Consider the following 15,182-nt stretch of genomic DNA (forward strand, 5'->3'; position numbering starts at 1 on the left):
GAATAAAGCTGAAAAAATTAGCTGAGTAATACTCTATGTGTGCACCTACATGCACATGTAACAAGGTAATAAGTTCTATTTTCTTTTTTTTTTTTTTTTTTTTTGAGACAGAGTCTCGCTCTGTCGCGCAGGCTGGAGTGCAGTGGCGCAATCTCAGCTCACTGCAAGCTCCGCTACCCAGGTTCATGCCATTCTCCTGCCTCTGCCTCTCCGAGTAGCTGGGACTACAGGCGCCCGCCACCACGCCCGGCTAATTTTTTTGTATTTTTAGTAGAGACAGGGTTTCACCATGGTCTCGATCTCCTGACCTCGTGATCCACCCGCCTCGGCCCCCTAAGGTGCTGGGATTACAAGCGTGAGCCACCGCGCCCGGCCCCTATTTTCTTAGATGTCTCAAAGTGTATCTTGAACATATGACAAATAGTTAATGTTTTCTGGGTGACTACACTGAAGCCCACCACTCACTTGGGAGACAAATGTCATTTTTTGGTGTGTGATTATACTTACTATCTTATGGTCACAACTTTTAAATGCTACATAGAAGCATTAATATTTTTATTTTTCCTTTTACATCCTTCACTGAAGTCAACCCAATCTGCTCAACAGTTCACCAAAGGTCTTGCTATCTCCAATTTCAGGATAGGTTTTTCATCACCAACACCCAGGTTAATGCACACTCCTCAACCTTTTGTCAGTCCCTGCCCAGCATTGCTTTTGAGATTGAACTCTGGACGGCCCTTCCATGTTCTCTTTTCTGTAAAAAGGAGGCTTTTCATTTCTGGCAGCACTTGCCTAGGAGACAGCAAAGTTAAATGTTGTGTGTCATCACAATCAGTCTTAACTAGCTAAAACTAATTAAACACTAGGAATTTTGAGTAACCCACTTACCCTCACTAGACCCTTTCTGCATCTAACTGAAGATATTCGTGATCAAGAAGCAAGAGACTGTTTCAGCTCTCATGTACAGATCTCATCCTTGTATGAAAGCTAGTTCTCAGTGCTTAATTAGCACCAGCAGCATGGCCCTACACTTCGTAGCATTTAAAACCTTGAGTTTTGTCCTTAGGTCCACATATGCAGTTGTTCCCTAATAAGCTCAGCTCAGCTCCAGGCCACCCCCAGCTCTGTGGCCCTTGGTTTTTGTATTATTCTTTGTCATCTCTAATTAGCTTCTTCTGCCTCACCACTACTTAATCATTCATCCTTCTCAGAACTTCTGGAGTGTATTGTACTATCTTTTACTTTTTAAAATGTTGCCAGTGTTCTTAGTTTGTCATTTATATGAATTTTCTATGACAAAGTACATCCCTAATACAAAGCCTTAAGCAATCTCATTAAGGGCAGATTGCTGATATCTAATTTATTTTCCCATTCCTAGAAGCAGTGGTCTTCAAAGTGTGGCCTCCAGACAGCAATATCTATATCATCTGGGAATTTGCTAGAAATGTAAATTCTCAAGCCCCAGCTCAAACTCAGTGAATCCGAAACTCGGAGTGTGGGGCCCAGCAGTCCTTCAGGTGTTTATAACCACATATTCAAATTTGACAATCATTTACTCAGGATATTGCCCCTGGTAGTGTCTTAATAAAGGCCTGTTAGATTGACTCTGATAATCCTTTCTCTCAAGTTATCTTAAAAAGAAGGGAATCCAAAAATTCCAGAAAGAAATGAGGAAAAAAGTTACAAAGAATGAAGCAGGGAGTTTAGGTTTATGAGCAATTAGAGGGAACTGAGTCTTCACAAAGAAACACAGTATCCTGATTTCCTGTCTCATGCTTGATTTTCCCACACTCTCTCACCCCAGCTGCATGATTCCATGTATCTCGCTAACCTTCCTGGTTGCCTTCTGTAAGGTTTCATGTGGATTCTGAGAAAATTCTTTTTCAACTTTCTATCCCTTATTCCCATTTCAGTCTATGTCTTCACAGAAAATTATCATTGCAAAGCTGAGCAGTTTCTGGAGAATCTTGGCTCATTCACCGAATTCTTCAGCAAGGGTTGGTTCCCTTTGCACATCTTCACTAAACTTTTTAATGACTCTCATTTTCTACTATCACCATAATCTTTAGATGTCCAGTGGAGCAGGGAACCATCAGGTTCCCTGCACAGGTTGCTTGGGGCAAAGATGGAAGTTGGAAGTAAGGAAAAGCATGGATTTGGAATTGGATGATGAATGCTGAAGCAAAAGAGGACTCAACGTCTCTATGGTTTTGCTTTGTGCTGGGCCTTCTTAAATCTTGTGAGCATCTGATAAATGTTCATTTGATTATGTCGGGCTCTTTGGAGCAGTGGCTCTCAACCCTGATTAGGATGTCAGAATCCTTTGGAAGAATTTTTTTTTATTCTATGGGCATGGAACCCAGTCATCAGTATTTTTCAAAATTTCCCACATGGTTTCCATGAGTAGCTAAGGTTGAGAACCATGGTTTTGGATTTCCTAATTGAAGATTGTAAACCATGACATCACTTTGCCTGTTTTTCTAAATATTCCTCTTTCTACAGTCAGCTTTTAAAAGTGAGACTACAACTGGATCAAAGAATTACACAAGCAAAGGGAAACCGAGCCATCCTTCAACAACTCCAGGAAAAAATCAAGGTCCATACAACGGTGGGGTAGTAAATGCTAATACCATCTATCTCCTTCCCTTGTATTTATCCCTGTCTTTTTTTTTCCCTTCTTTCCCCTCTGGCTTCCTATTCTCCCTTTGTGGCAAAATATCCACTATTCTTGAAGAAAGCTAACCAGCAAACCTGCTAATATTCAAACTTCAGTGACCCAAAAGGTAACTAAACTTTGATGAATATTTGCATTTCCAAAGAAATTATCCTAAGACAAAAATGTCTAATTCAATGGGCTGAAATGCAAATTGTTGTATTTCCAGGCTAGAAAGGTATCTAACCCAAGGAACTTCCTTATCATGCTCTGGGAGACAGTATGCCGCCTCATGGAAGGACATAGATGTCCAACTCAGCATCGAAAAAAAAAGGTATTGAAACATTGGCTTGGGACTGAGAAATGATATTAGTTAGGTGCAAAAGTAATTGTGGTTTTTGCCCTTGAAAGTGATGGTTAAAACCACAATGACTTTTGCACCAACCTATGGATCAGTAATTGATGCACAAAGACATGACACATGAGAATACCAAGTGGACTGCTTGGCACATAGTAGACATTCAATAAATGCTTTCACTGACAACTTTTGCTTTCCTCCTCAATCACTCACTTTTTAGAATCCTTGAAAACATTTTACAAATTTTTCAAATATTCAGGAAACATAAAATAACATCAGATTTAGAGAAGAATTATTGACTGTAGCCAATTTTTGGACCTATACATTTTTTAAATTATGTGATGGGAAACTCTTCATTTTTTAGAGCAACATGGATGCATATCAATTACGCACCTTGCTAAATCATCCTTTCTATCTCTGAGGCAATAAAATTGATTAGCCTGGTTAGTTTGACGATATACTTAACCCATAAACACCAACAGCAAGTATAGATTCAGACATTTGTATCTATAACTTAGACAATTTAAAATGCAATATTAAATAATTCAAAAATTGTTCAAAGCTCAGTACCTTTTCACACATTAGTACTTTAATTATCAGCTTTCCTTTAAACAGTAAGTGAGTAGAAAAGGTTAGTAAGTAGAAAAGAGTAAAAGAGGCCTTTCTTTCACAATTTGCCAAGACATGCATCACTTGTTTAAAATCAAACAAAATACTGTTTGAAAAACAAGAAGGATGGCAAAAATGAAGCTCCTTCATGCAAGGTACCTCTGACAACTCTCTAAAGACAGATACTATGGCATGGTCATAGAATTACTGCAGGAAAAATTTGTCCACTGAGGCCACTTCCTCCAGAGTTAAGGTCCAACTTATGATAACTTGCTATGGGTCAACAGCTCAAGACGAGGTGTGTGGCTGGCAATTTAAGTGTAAAATTGGATTTCCAGCATAATCAGTCATCTGATAGCACATCCAAATGTATTCTGCATTTGCACATTTAATTAATCATGTCTTAATTGAAAACATTTTGCTCATAATGATCAGTTCTAATTTTATTCCAAATTAAATTAGTAGGGGAGAAATTTAGTTTGGGAATTTATTTATTTTTATATATTAAAGAAAAAAATAAAAATAATGGATTTTCTCTTTTATTCTTAAAAGGAAATGTCTTTCTGCCCATTTACAGGTGCAAAGGAAAACATGTAAAACATTCCAGATAAATAAATTGCATTTCATCTGAATGAATCTCCATTTGGAGATGGAGAGAACATTCTTTTGTATTGTTGTAGATATGCCTATTATAATATTGGTATAATTACTTTTTCAGCTACAACTCAGATTTCCTGGGTCAGTGCAAAAGACCTTGTTTATTTAGAAGAAGTGATTCTCTGAGAAAGTGGCTCATTAGTCTTAGACTCCTGGACTACACAGTCTGGTCTGCAAATTAAAATAGCTATTTAAATTCCCTTTATGAAAATTGTGCCTGATAGGGCACTTCCATTTGCAATGAGGTTCGTATTTGCACATCTAGAGCGTCCAGGAAATCAGAGAGGGTGGGTTTTGTGTCTTTAGATATGCTACAGTCAATAAATCCTAAGATTCAGATATTAACTATTGGATAAGCTCTTGCATTTCCCATAACTTTAGCTTTGAAGCCATTCCTTACCTTAATACTAAGGAAAGAATGTCAGAATATCCACAGACAGAGAATTCTAAGTTACGATTTTTGGACGTATAATTGGAAAGAAGTCAGATTTGGCTTTTACAATTAATGCCATATAATGTCACACAGAGTATTTCCTGCAGTGTGCTCAAAGAGGTCAATTTGTGATTTATTTGCCAGTTATAGACCTGAAATTACAGACTTGTGTGTGTAACAATTTAGCTTTAACTTGGGCATTTAATTTAGCATTAAGTATAGCTCCTCTTCAATACTGATCCTTGCCCTGAACAAGATGTCATTTCATAAACCCAGTTAAACATGGTATTTACCGTGGTTTAAATACCAAGACAGATTAAATGCATTGTCCAATTTCACAGATCAGCAATGCTTCTCTTTCTGTATCACTAGCTCATGATAGTAACATAAGGGACCAATCTGTGCCAGTGGATGGGCCAGAATTAAAAGAGGATAAATATTGCTGTCCTGCCTGAAATAAAACTGGGCACCCAAGGTGTCAGAGAGTTGTCCGATATACTGTGAAATGAATGTCCCGTATATATAAATTTCAGCCTTTTATAAATAAGGTAGAATTGTTTCTGAAAGACTAAAAACTCTTTCCAAATCATTGAATTAAAATATTTAGTCAATAAATAAATCACTGCTGTTTTCATCAATATTGGAGTTGTTTCTTCAAGTTTGTGCATTTTCTCAATTAGAAAAAAAGAATAATTTGTTTAAATAGTGAGAAGTCAACATTGAACTGTTGTCTACTCAACAGCCACAATTCCTTATTTCTTGTTTACAATGATCATAGATTGTTTATGTTTGTATTGTTGCAACAAGTTCACAGAATATGGATTCCTCTCCCAATCTGAAAGGATGAGTCATAATTGGTCAATATTGTGGTAGATTGTATTGTGTGTTCATAATTCTTTGTTCCCTGGCCAGGTGCAGTGCCTCACGCCTGTAATCCTAGTACTTTGGGAAACTGAGGCAGGCAGATTGCCAGAGCTCAGGAGTTTGAGAATGGCCTGGGCAACATGACAAAACCCCTCTCTACTAAAAATACAAAAAATTAGCTGGGTATGCTGGTGTGCACTTGTAATCCCAGCTACTTGGGAGGCTGGGGCATGAGAATCGCTTGAACCCGGGAGGTGAAGGATGCAGTGAGCCAAGAGTGCGCCACTGCACTACAGCCTGGATGACAGAGCGAGACTCCATCTCAAAATAAATAAATAAATAAATAAATAAATAAATATAATATGATTTTTTTTACATTATAGCACCTGTACATTACAAGACTGAAATCTGTCTCATTTTTTAAAGTAACTGCCTAGTACTTTGTGCATGAACATCCTATACCTTCAAATTGAATTTGAGGATCAACCTCAGTTAGATATTTTCATAAAATACATTAAAAATATATAAAAAGATGAAAAATATGAGGGAAACATTAAGTTAAATGGAATTTGAATTCATAAGTTGTGATATCCACCTAAATGAGTCACCAAGAGATAAAACTTGAAAAATGAAAAACAAATACAGAAATAATAGAAGAAAACTTTAAAAGGTAGAGAATAATGAAACACATGCTATAGTGTCACCACCCACTCAGTGCTAAGTTAAATGAATTTGTTGAGAAGACTAAAAAAGCAAGTATAAATTTTGAGTATGTGTGTGCACATGTATGTGTGCATGTGTGCAGCTCTATATAAAATGTTTTAAAAATCACTTTTACTGAAATATTGCATAAGCACATCTAAGAACAAATTTTAAGCTTGATGAATTTTTACATTGTTAACAGCCATTTAACTACCAGCTAAGACAGGAAATAAAACACAATCAGCAACTGTCACCTTGTTTTATATTCACTATCAATCCTTACTCTTTTTAAATTTGAGACAGAGTCTCGTTCTGTTGCTCAGGCTGGAATGCAGTGCTGTGATCTTGGCTCACCGCAACCTCCACCCCCTAGGTTCAAGTAATTCTCATGCCTCAGCCTCCCAAGTAGCTAGGATTATAGGCACCCACCATCATGCCCAGCTAATTTTTGTAATTTCAGTAGAGACAGGGTTTTGCCGTATTGGCCAGGCTGGTCTCGAACTCCTGGCCTCAAGCAATTTGCCAACCTCAGCCTCCTGAAGTGCTGGGATTACAGGCATGAGTTACCATGCCTGGCCCATTCCTCTATTTTTAATACCCCAAAGGCAACTAATATCCTAATTTATCATACAAGAGATTGGTTTTTCCTGGGTGTTGAACTTTACATAAAGGGAATATCAGTACATTATTTGCCATATTGATCTATGTTGTTTTATGTAACAATAATGCATGTAGAAATAGATCACAATTTAGTTGTTATTTCTTCTACTAATGGATATATTTGGGTTGGTTTCAGTTATTGTTATTATGAATATGAAGCTTTAAATATTCTTGTTTTTTTAAGTAAAAATAAGTGCAGATTTATAGCTGAACAGAAAAAGCTCTGTCTTTTAACCTGGATATCTGGATTTTTTACTCTAGGTGAAGATAACTGCAATGAGATTTATCATGTATGATTAAAAGTCAAGAAATGCTTCCTGGTAACCTGCAGGGTCAGTTTTTTACTGATGGGTTACAACTGGCCTAATTGGTTTGAGAAACCTAGCTGGTTACATGGACAAGGAGACACAAAAGGGTTGTTGAGAATTTCTCCTCCAAGCCCTCCTGAAAGCAAGATTCCTAGCACAGAATCTTGGTGGTTCACACTGGAGACAGAATGCACACTCTGTGTCTGTGAATACTTGGAGCCCTGGGTAGCTTTCAACATGAGATGTCTTTCAGACTCCCAGTCCATGCCTGCACTCTCTTTCACTTGCTGCACCATATCCTTTGCCTTTAAATAAAAGCCCCATGTAAGTATGTTCTGTGGAATGTGGTCGTTCCTTTCAAATATCCAAACAGGAAGCTTTTCAGTATGTATACATTTCTCTTGAGAATATACCTAAGAATGAATTTGCTATTTGCAGGTTCGTAAATATATATATATTTATATATTGATTTTTAGACAAAATTTGCAAGTAAAATACACAAAAAAATTCTTGAACCATTAGAGAATAAGTTACTGACCTGATTCCCAATTACCACCAAATATTTTGGGGTTTATTCTTTACAAACAGGATTTATCCTACATGTTCACAACACAACTATCAGCATTGGTTGTATTCCCCCTGTTACTGTCTAATCCTCAGACCCCATTCAAGACCCTGGCACTCTACATTAAGCTACCCCTGTGTGTAGTTACCCTCTTCACTCTACTCTGGCTCCAACACCTCCTGCTTGGCCACCCTTATTCTTGGATGCCATCCTTGGGCTCCGACCTACTCCCTAGATTATCATCCATTTCACACAGATACTCTTCTCATCCTTCCTGGGCTAACCCCACATGGGTGCTCACCCCACCCTGCTCAGTCAGGCTCTGACACTCCAACCGTGCTACATCACTGTGATGATGCCCTTTTCATCTTGCTTGGGTTTTGCCACCACTTCTATGTGGATTCCTTCTCCTGTTCTTTGGCTTCGATGCCTGGCACCTTGGAGCCCTCTTATACAGATGCCCCTTTCATTCTGTTTAAACCAGAAAAATCCCACAATGACCTGCCTCTTCTACATGCAAATCCTTTTCATCCCATTCTGTGCCACTGCCTTACATGGGTGTTCTCTTCCCACTAGCCTGTTGGGTTTAGACACCAGGTGATGGATAATACGTCTATCTGGATGCTCCCTCACCTTGTTTTCATTCTGACACCCCACGTGGGTCACCTACCTGCACTGAAGCCCTCACTCAGTGTGGCTTCAATCCACATGAGGAAGCCTTCTTCTGTAGACAGAAGAATTGACCATTTTTCCCTATTCTAAAAATTTACCATTTCCCTAAAGAGCATGGGTTTCTTTCATGGAGAAATAGTGTTTGAATACAAAGGTCTAGAGGCTAGGTGTTCGAGGTTCTCTCACTTCACAAAGCTAAGAAATACATATGCATATACTAACCAAAGCATACCGTAAGGGTAAAATGATGATTTGTTTGGGGTTGTAGCTCACTATCTCTCCATCCTCCTTCCTTAGAGTATTTCCTTGAAATCTTAATAGGTCCAAATAACAAGTTTGCCCTTTTGATTTTGCAATGGAAGAATGGGGACTTTCTGACCCTTGGAATTGTAAGCAAATGCCTCTAAAACTTACTTGGGAGTTTTTCACTAGAGGACTATCTTAGGATGTAGCCCTTTGTCTCTTGAGGAGATGAGAAGTTATTCTTACTTCTGCTTTGTTAAATAAATTATGTGAAAGTCTGTCTAGACTTTTTATTCACTTTTGTAGTACCTACGTGCATAGAAATCTGACTATGTTCATGGAGTAATAAACTGTGTTCTCTTTTCTCTGTTGGTTCAGAGAGGTCTTTGTTAGTATTATTTTATTTCCAACGAACACACACCCTATATTTCTGTATTGTTACTTTCTAGAGATGGATGACTTTGGATGGTCAAATATTGATAGAAAGGCACTAGTGAAAAGTAATTCAGAAAAAACACATTTACAGATTTGGTGACAGGAAATAAAGAAATTTGTCATGTTGAGCTCCAATTATCTCTGAAAGGTAGAAGGGAAGTCATTAGTTGAGAGTATACATGGAATTGGAGGAGGAAGTTTTGAGAAAAGTGAAGGCTTATAAAATTAAAATAGTTGTTTCCAATAATGTGAAATAGAACCGATTAAAGAACAAAGCAGACATGATTGCCGAGGAGTCTCTCAGATGAGTTCACGTTGATCACTGTAGTCTGTTGTTTCATAAAAACTCATTCCAAAGCAAGCTGCATATTGGATTCACCTGGGATCTTTTAAGATATACTGATTCCTGGGTCCCACCTGCAGAGATTCTGTTGTAATCACTCAGGAATCTGACATCAGCATCCAGATTTCAAAAGTTCCCCAAGTGATTCTAAAGTGTCCTGAAGATCAAGAACCACTGACTCAGGTAGAATGTTCATCACTTTTACTGTTTTCCACGAAAACCTACCCATGAAAAGCATTTGTGAGGATAGAAAAGTTTATTGAAAATTAGAAATTGAGAGTTGATATGGCAAACAAATTTAGTCAAATTAAATTCTGAGTTTTAAAATTTTCCTATGGCCACCCCAAGAGTGTGGAACTTTCCCTGGGCCTTCACCCTATTGTCTCCAAACTCAGATCATTTCACTAACCGTTCTCCACCTCCCCATTCTCTGTTTTCTGCCTGCCTCTTCCTAGTCTACCTGACTCTGGGAACTATAGGTTGGTGCAAAAGTAACTGCAGTTCTTGCCATTAAAATTGATGTCAAAAACCACAAATTACTTTTGCACCAACCTAATAAAACTTCTCACTCCATTACTCAGAGTGGTTCAGCTCTCGCTGACAACCTGGTGTTCTCCACTTTCCTTTAGCATGGACTATAGCTATTCATCACTTTTGAGAATTTTTAAGAGGCAACATTCTTGCATGTGATCTGGTTTATAGAAGTAGGATAAAAGGTCAATGCTGACTCCAAACTTTCCCAGTCCCAGGAGCTTCTCAGAAATATGGGCAGAGACAGACCTGCAGGATAAAGACAAGATATATATTCTTTTCTCATTCACTCCATAGATAGCTAGTAACAGCCTACCATATCTTAGTTCAATGAAGGACAAAAGATAGACAAATAGATACAGTAGAGTGTAGTCCATATAATGGTTTAGTATACATAGGAAGTACACAAGTACAGTGACATCTGGACAAACTAGCGGATGGGAGAAGAAGGGAATTAAGAGAGCATTGCAAGTAGTGAAGAACCCAGGGTTTGAGCTAGCCTCCTGAATCCACATGTATAGAGCTGTAGAATTGGAGTACTACAAAGGATGTTAGAAATCATCTAATCTAATCACCCTTTGTTACAGATTAGAAAATAGAAGTCTCATAGCCTAGGAGTTGAACTGAATTGCAGAAAGTCCCATAACAAGTCAGGGGCAGTGCCAGGATTAAATTGGCGTTCTGGGTTCATTGATGACTGGCCCACTGATACTCCCTCAACAGGTGAATTTCTAAGTTTCTATGAGCACTGCTACAGGAGGGAGTAGGCCAGCAATAGGGTCGCTGATGGCAGTAGAGGCCTAAACCTACATGGCTTACACCTCTGTCTGCAAAGTGACTGACTCATTCCAGCCCTATCTATGCACTCTGCAGTACCTCTGCTCAGAAGGTACCAATGGGGGAAATGCTAGATAGATAATTTGGCTTGAGCATAGAGTGTGAGGGAAGGGCACATACTGAAAATAGGAAGGAGAATGAGAAACCTGAAACAAGAACCAGCCTAACAAATATTATGCCTTTGAATTATAAAGCAGGCATATGGTATGGCTTTAGAAAGTTACAAGATAACAAAGAAGAGCAAATAAGACTAGAATATTGTGACTTTGGGACTTTGTGTCTGAAATAAATGGAGAGACACCTTGGGGAGTGGCAGGCAATGAAAACACATCTACCGTCTGAGGAGGTGACTCAGAGAAATTCAAAAGAGCTTTTTTTTTTTTTTTTTTTTTTTGTAAAGTCCAATTCAAATATAGTCAAGTGAGGGAGGGTAGATCATTCATTCGCAACTCACTGTGTTTAGTTTCTTAAAAGCTGGCCAAATAGTAAAAAAACATTTTTGAATGGGGCAGTTCTAGTGTCAGTTGTTCTCTCTTTTCCTTTTTACTTACCCACTACTAAAAACTACCATAGAGACATTCTCTACATTCAGTTAGTTTTCCATTTCCCACTTTCCATATTTTTAATTATAGCCTAGGAAACTTCTTTGCTTGGAGAAAGAAGTTCTTATATTAAAACATAAAACTTTTCCCAAGCATTCACTAGTTCATCCAGTAAGCAATTTCTTCATTACACACCAGAGGTCAGTATTGGATTATTAATTTACACAAGCTATTAATTTTTACTTTCCCAGTAATAAAAATGAGAAACAAAATACCAAAAATTGTTATTGTATTAGAGCTTTGGTAGTTAGTTCCTTAAGCAAGTATCATCTGTGCAGACATGCATAGATCATGAATGGCTTAAGAAAAATACAAAAGAAAAAGAAAAAAGCCATCACAATGAAGGTGGTCTTTGTTCTTTAGGAAGGTGGCCTTTGTTCTTTAGGAAGACATCCATGACTCATTCCAGGCACATTAATTATGCTGCTTTTATACAAAAGTTAGTTACTCTTATATGTGAGAATTGTTCACAACTAGCAGTATTAGTGGACACGCTGGCAGTGAATTGGAAAGATAATGATAGTTTTTAGAGTCTCATTCAAATCTGCATATCTACAATAGTTTATCAATTTGGGATGGCCAAAGTTACAGATAATTTGGACAAATAAAATAGGAGCCCAGCAGTAAAATAATGACTGTATCTCCAGAAGCTTTAAGATTAAATGGAAAGAAGAAAAGACTAAAGGCAGATCAAGCTATCATGCTGACTATAGACATATTAAAGGCTTTCCACAGAAAGAGAAAATAAATTAGTCTTGTTTTACTCTAGTCAAGAGGGTAGAATTATAGAAATGGAGATTGCAGCTGCATATAAGATAGAATTTTTTTTTTTTTTTTTTTTGAGACGGAGTCTCACTCTGTCACCCAAGCTGGAGTGCAGTGGCATGATCTCGGCTCACTGCAACCTCCGCCTCCCAGGTTCACACCATTCTCCTGTCTCAGCCTCCCGAGTAGCTGGGACTACAGGCACCCAGCACCACTCCCGGCTAATTTTTGATTTTTGTTTTTTTTGTATTTTTAGTAGAGACAGGGTTTCATAAGATAGAATTTTTAAGACTCATAGCTATTCCAACATTTTTGCCTAGGGTGCTATGGGGAGTGCCAACATCTAGTATCAGAACAAACTAGATGAAGGCCAAAATCTCTTCTATTCTAAGGTTATGTGAGAAGGTGATTATGATGCCAAAGAGTAAATATTCCACAAATTCCAAACCTCCTTCCAGGCATATATGTTCAGGTGGCACCTGCTTTAAGATGTCTCCCTTAATCTGCCAGAATACAGTTTGCTTGTGCTTCTAATACTACGACCATATATTGTCTTTTGTCATCTTTTGAACCATATTGTATGTTTATGTATTATTTAGCTTTGTGTTGTTATGTCTTATCTAAAATCAAGATTCTTCTTTTAGGAATACATGTTATTTTATCCTCTATGATACCTAGAATACGATGGAGTTAGTAGATACTCAGATAATATTTGTAGTCTGAACCTATTTCCTTATCTAAAATGTAATGAATAAAAACACCTACTTTACCTGCCTCACTGAGCTGTTTTGAAGATCAAATGAAATAATGTGCCTGAAAGCACTTTGAAAAGTATAAAGTATTATACAAATGTAAGGCATTATTATTTCACAGGGGTTTCTCTCAGTCATAACCTCCATGTCAGCTTGAACATAACAGCAATAAAGGAACATTTTTTAAAACTTAATCTGAAAAGAAACTTGTCCCTTCTGGGCACAAATTATAAAACTCCCCAAAAAATGTTTGTATGTATTTTTGTTTGTTTGTTTCTAAATAGTATAATGAGCTATGTTCTTTCAGGGAAAATGTTGTTCTGATAGAAGTAATTCACAATGTAGAAAATTGCCCTTGTGTACTTTCAGGAAAGAATTGCAAACAAATGAGCTATTTTGCCTTCTCAAGCAAAGGGACTTCCCAAGCATGGGTGGCAGCTGTTCAAGTCCATCTGGTCAAGAATTCGCTAAGATCATAATGTGAAAGTTGCTCAAATGCAGATTTGCACGACAGCCTGCAAATGTTCCTTTGGAGACGAAATGGTTTCTCAGGCCAATAATCTGCATATTTAAAAGTCTCTAAATGCAGGTTTATGGAATAATTCATAACAGCTTTAAGGAACTATCATAGTACACTGGGAAAGTCTTCCATATTACAGGATAGATTTCTTCTGTTGGCTGGTGAGCATTTGTTTATCGTCTGCCTTGACTGTACCACAATTTTATAAGTAGTTCTTTTACTTTTTTAAAAGCAACATTTTGGGACAAAATATTGTGAACAAATAAGGAATATGACTATATTTGTGAAACCCCTTGTTACTTTCCAAGTGATATTTAAACCTTGAATAAGACATATATGCTCATAAATAAGGAGGGAAAAGAAATAATTAACTCAATGTTCATAAGAGCTTCTCAGAAAATAAGAAAATAAGAAAGAGATGAGTGATAGAACTATCATCTACATTCTACCCTAATAGTATCTTTGCATCACTTCTTAAGCTTTGTTTAGTATTTTAACATGCTGTTTCTTATTATATGTGAAGAATGCTGTGAGGTAGCATGTCAATGTTTTGCAGATGAATAAACTCATGTTAAAAGAGGTTAAGTGACTGATTTTGTACTTCCATTATCTCAAAAGTGCAACTAAAACTGCACTTAGGATTGCCATTCCTGTCTGGGGCCATGGCTTTGGTCCTATTTTCTGCAAGCCTCTGGATGACCTCTGTCCACCCACTGCCTCTGAGTGCTCTCCTCACCTTGGCCTTCCTCCCTGGCTTTAGTCCAACACCTGTCACCGCTCTTCAGAATCCTCATGAAACTTCAGGAAAATTGACTGGGTAGGGCTTGTTTCAGAATTATCCTCCAGCATTCTAGGGCTGATTTAGAATTCAGAGAAAGAAGCAAAAGCACTTATCAAAGTATCTGTTCTAGAGGTAAGCTCAGAGGCACCATGGCAATCCCCACATTTCCCTAGGATGTCTTCAGAAACACCTGATATTGCCATCTCAGGCCCAGATATCGCCATCTCAGGCCCAGATATCATCCATCAGCTGAAGGCCATGGGCAACATTCACATTTTCAGAGTAAAGACTGTTTCAGAAGTCCGTGGGCAATCACCAGTCACGCAGGGAGTTCCAGGGACCAACTAGTTGTTCCTTTCATGAGTTAGGAGGCAGTAAGGACATCACAGTGATGATTTCCATGGAAAACGCAAATTTAAGTCCACTCTGCTACTCAGCAGTTAATGCTGACTTTTGAAAATTATGAAGCAATTATCACCATGGTCTCCTTCTAGGTTTATCAGTGCAGTCAGCTCAGAAAACTTTCATTCCTTCAGTATATCCAGCTCCAGCTAATCAGAAAGGGAACAATGAAAAGAGGCTGACATTTGATTCAGAGCTTCTGGAAAGAAAGTGGACCTGGCAACAAAGTGACTGCACTTACCATCCCCCAACCTCATGTCATCAGGGTCCAGGGTAGACCATCTGGGGCTACAGGAGAGAGAAGCCAGTTTCAGAGGCTGTCTATTATAAGCAGGTCTGATTAACATCTTAGGACCACAAGACAAATTATCATTGGTATTTGGAGGCAAAAGGTCTTGGATGCTCTGGGCCTGGGTGAATATCTGGGTCTAACTCACAATTCTCAGAAAAGCCCTCTGGGTCCATTCCTGATGTATTAACAAAATGCCTG

This window comes from Symphalangus syndactylus, chromosome 22 (genome assembly GCF_028878055.3).
Source record: "Symphalangus syndactylus isolate Jambi chromosome 22, NHGRI_mSymSyn1-v2.1_pri, whole genome shotgun sequence".
Classification (NCBI taxonomy): domain Eukaryota; kingdom Metazoa; phylum Chordata; class Mammalia; order Primates; family Hylobatidae; genus Symphalangus; species Symphalangus syndactylus.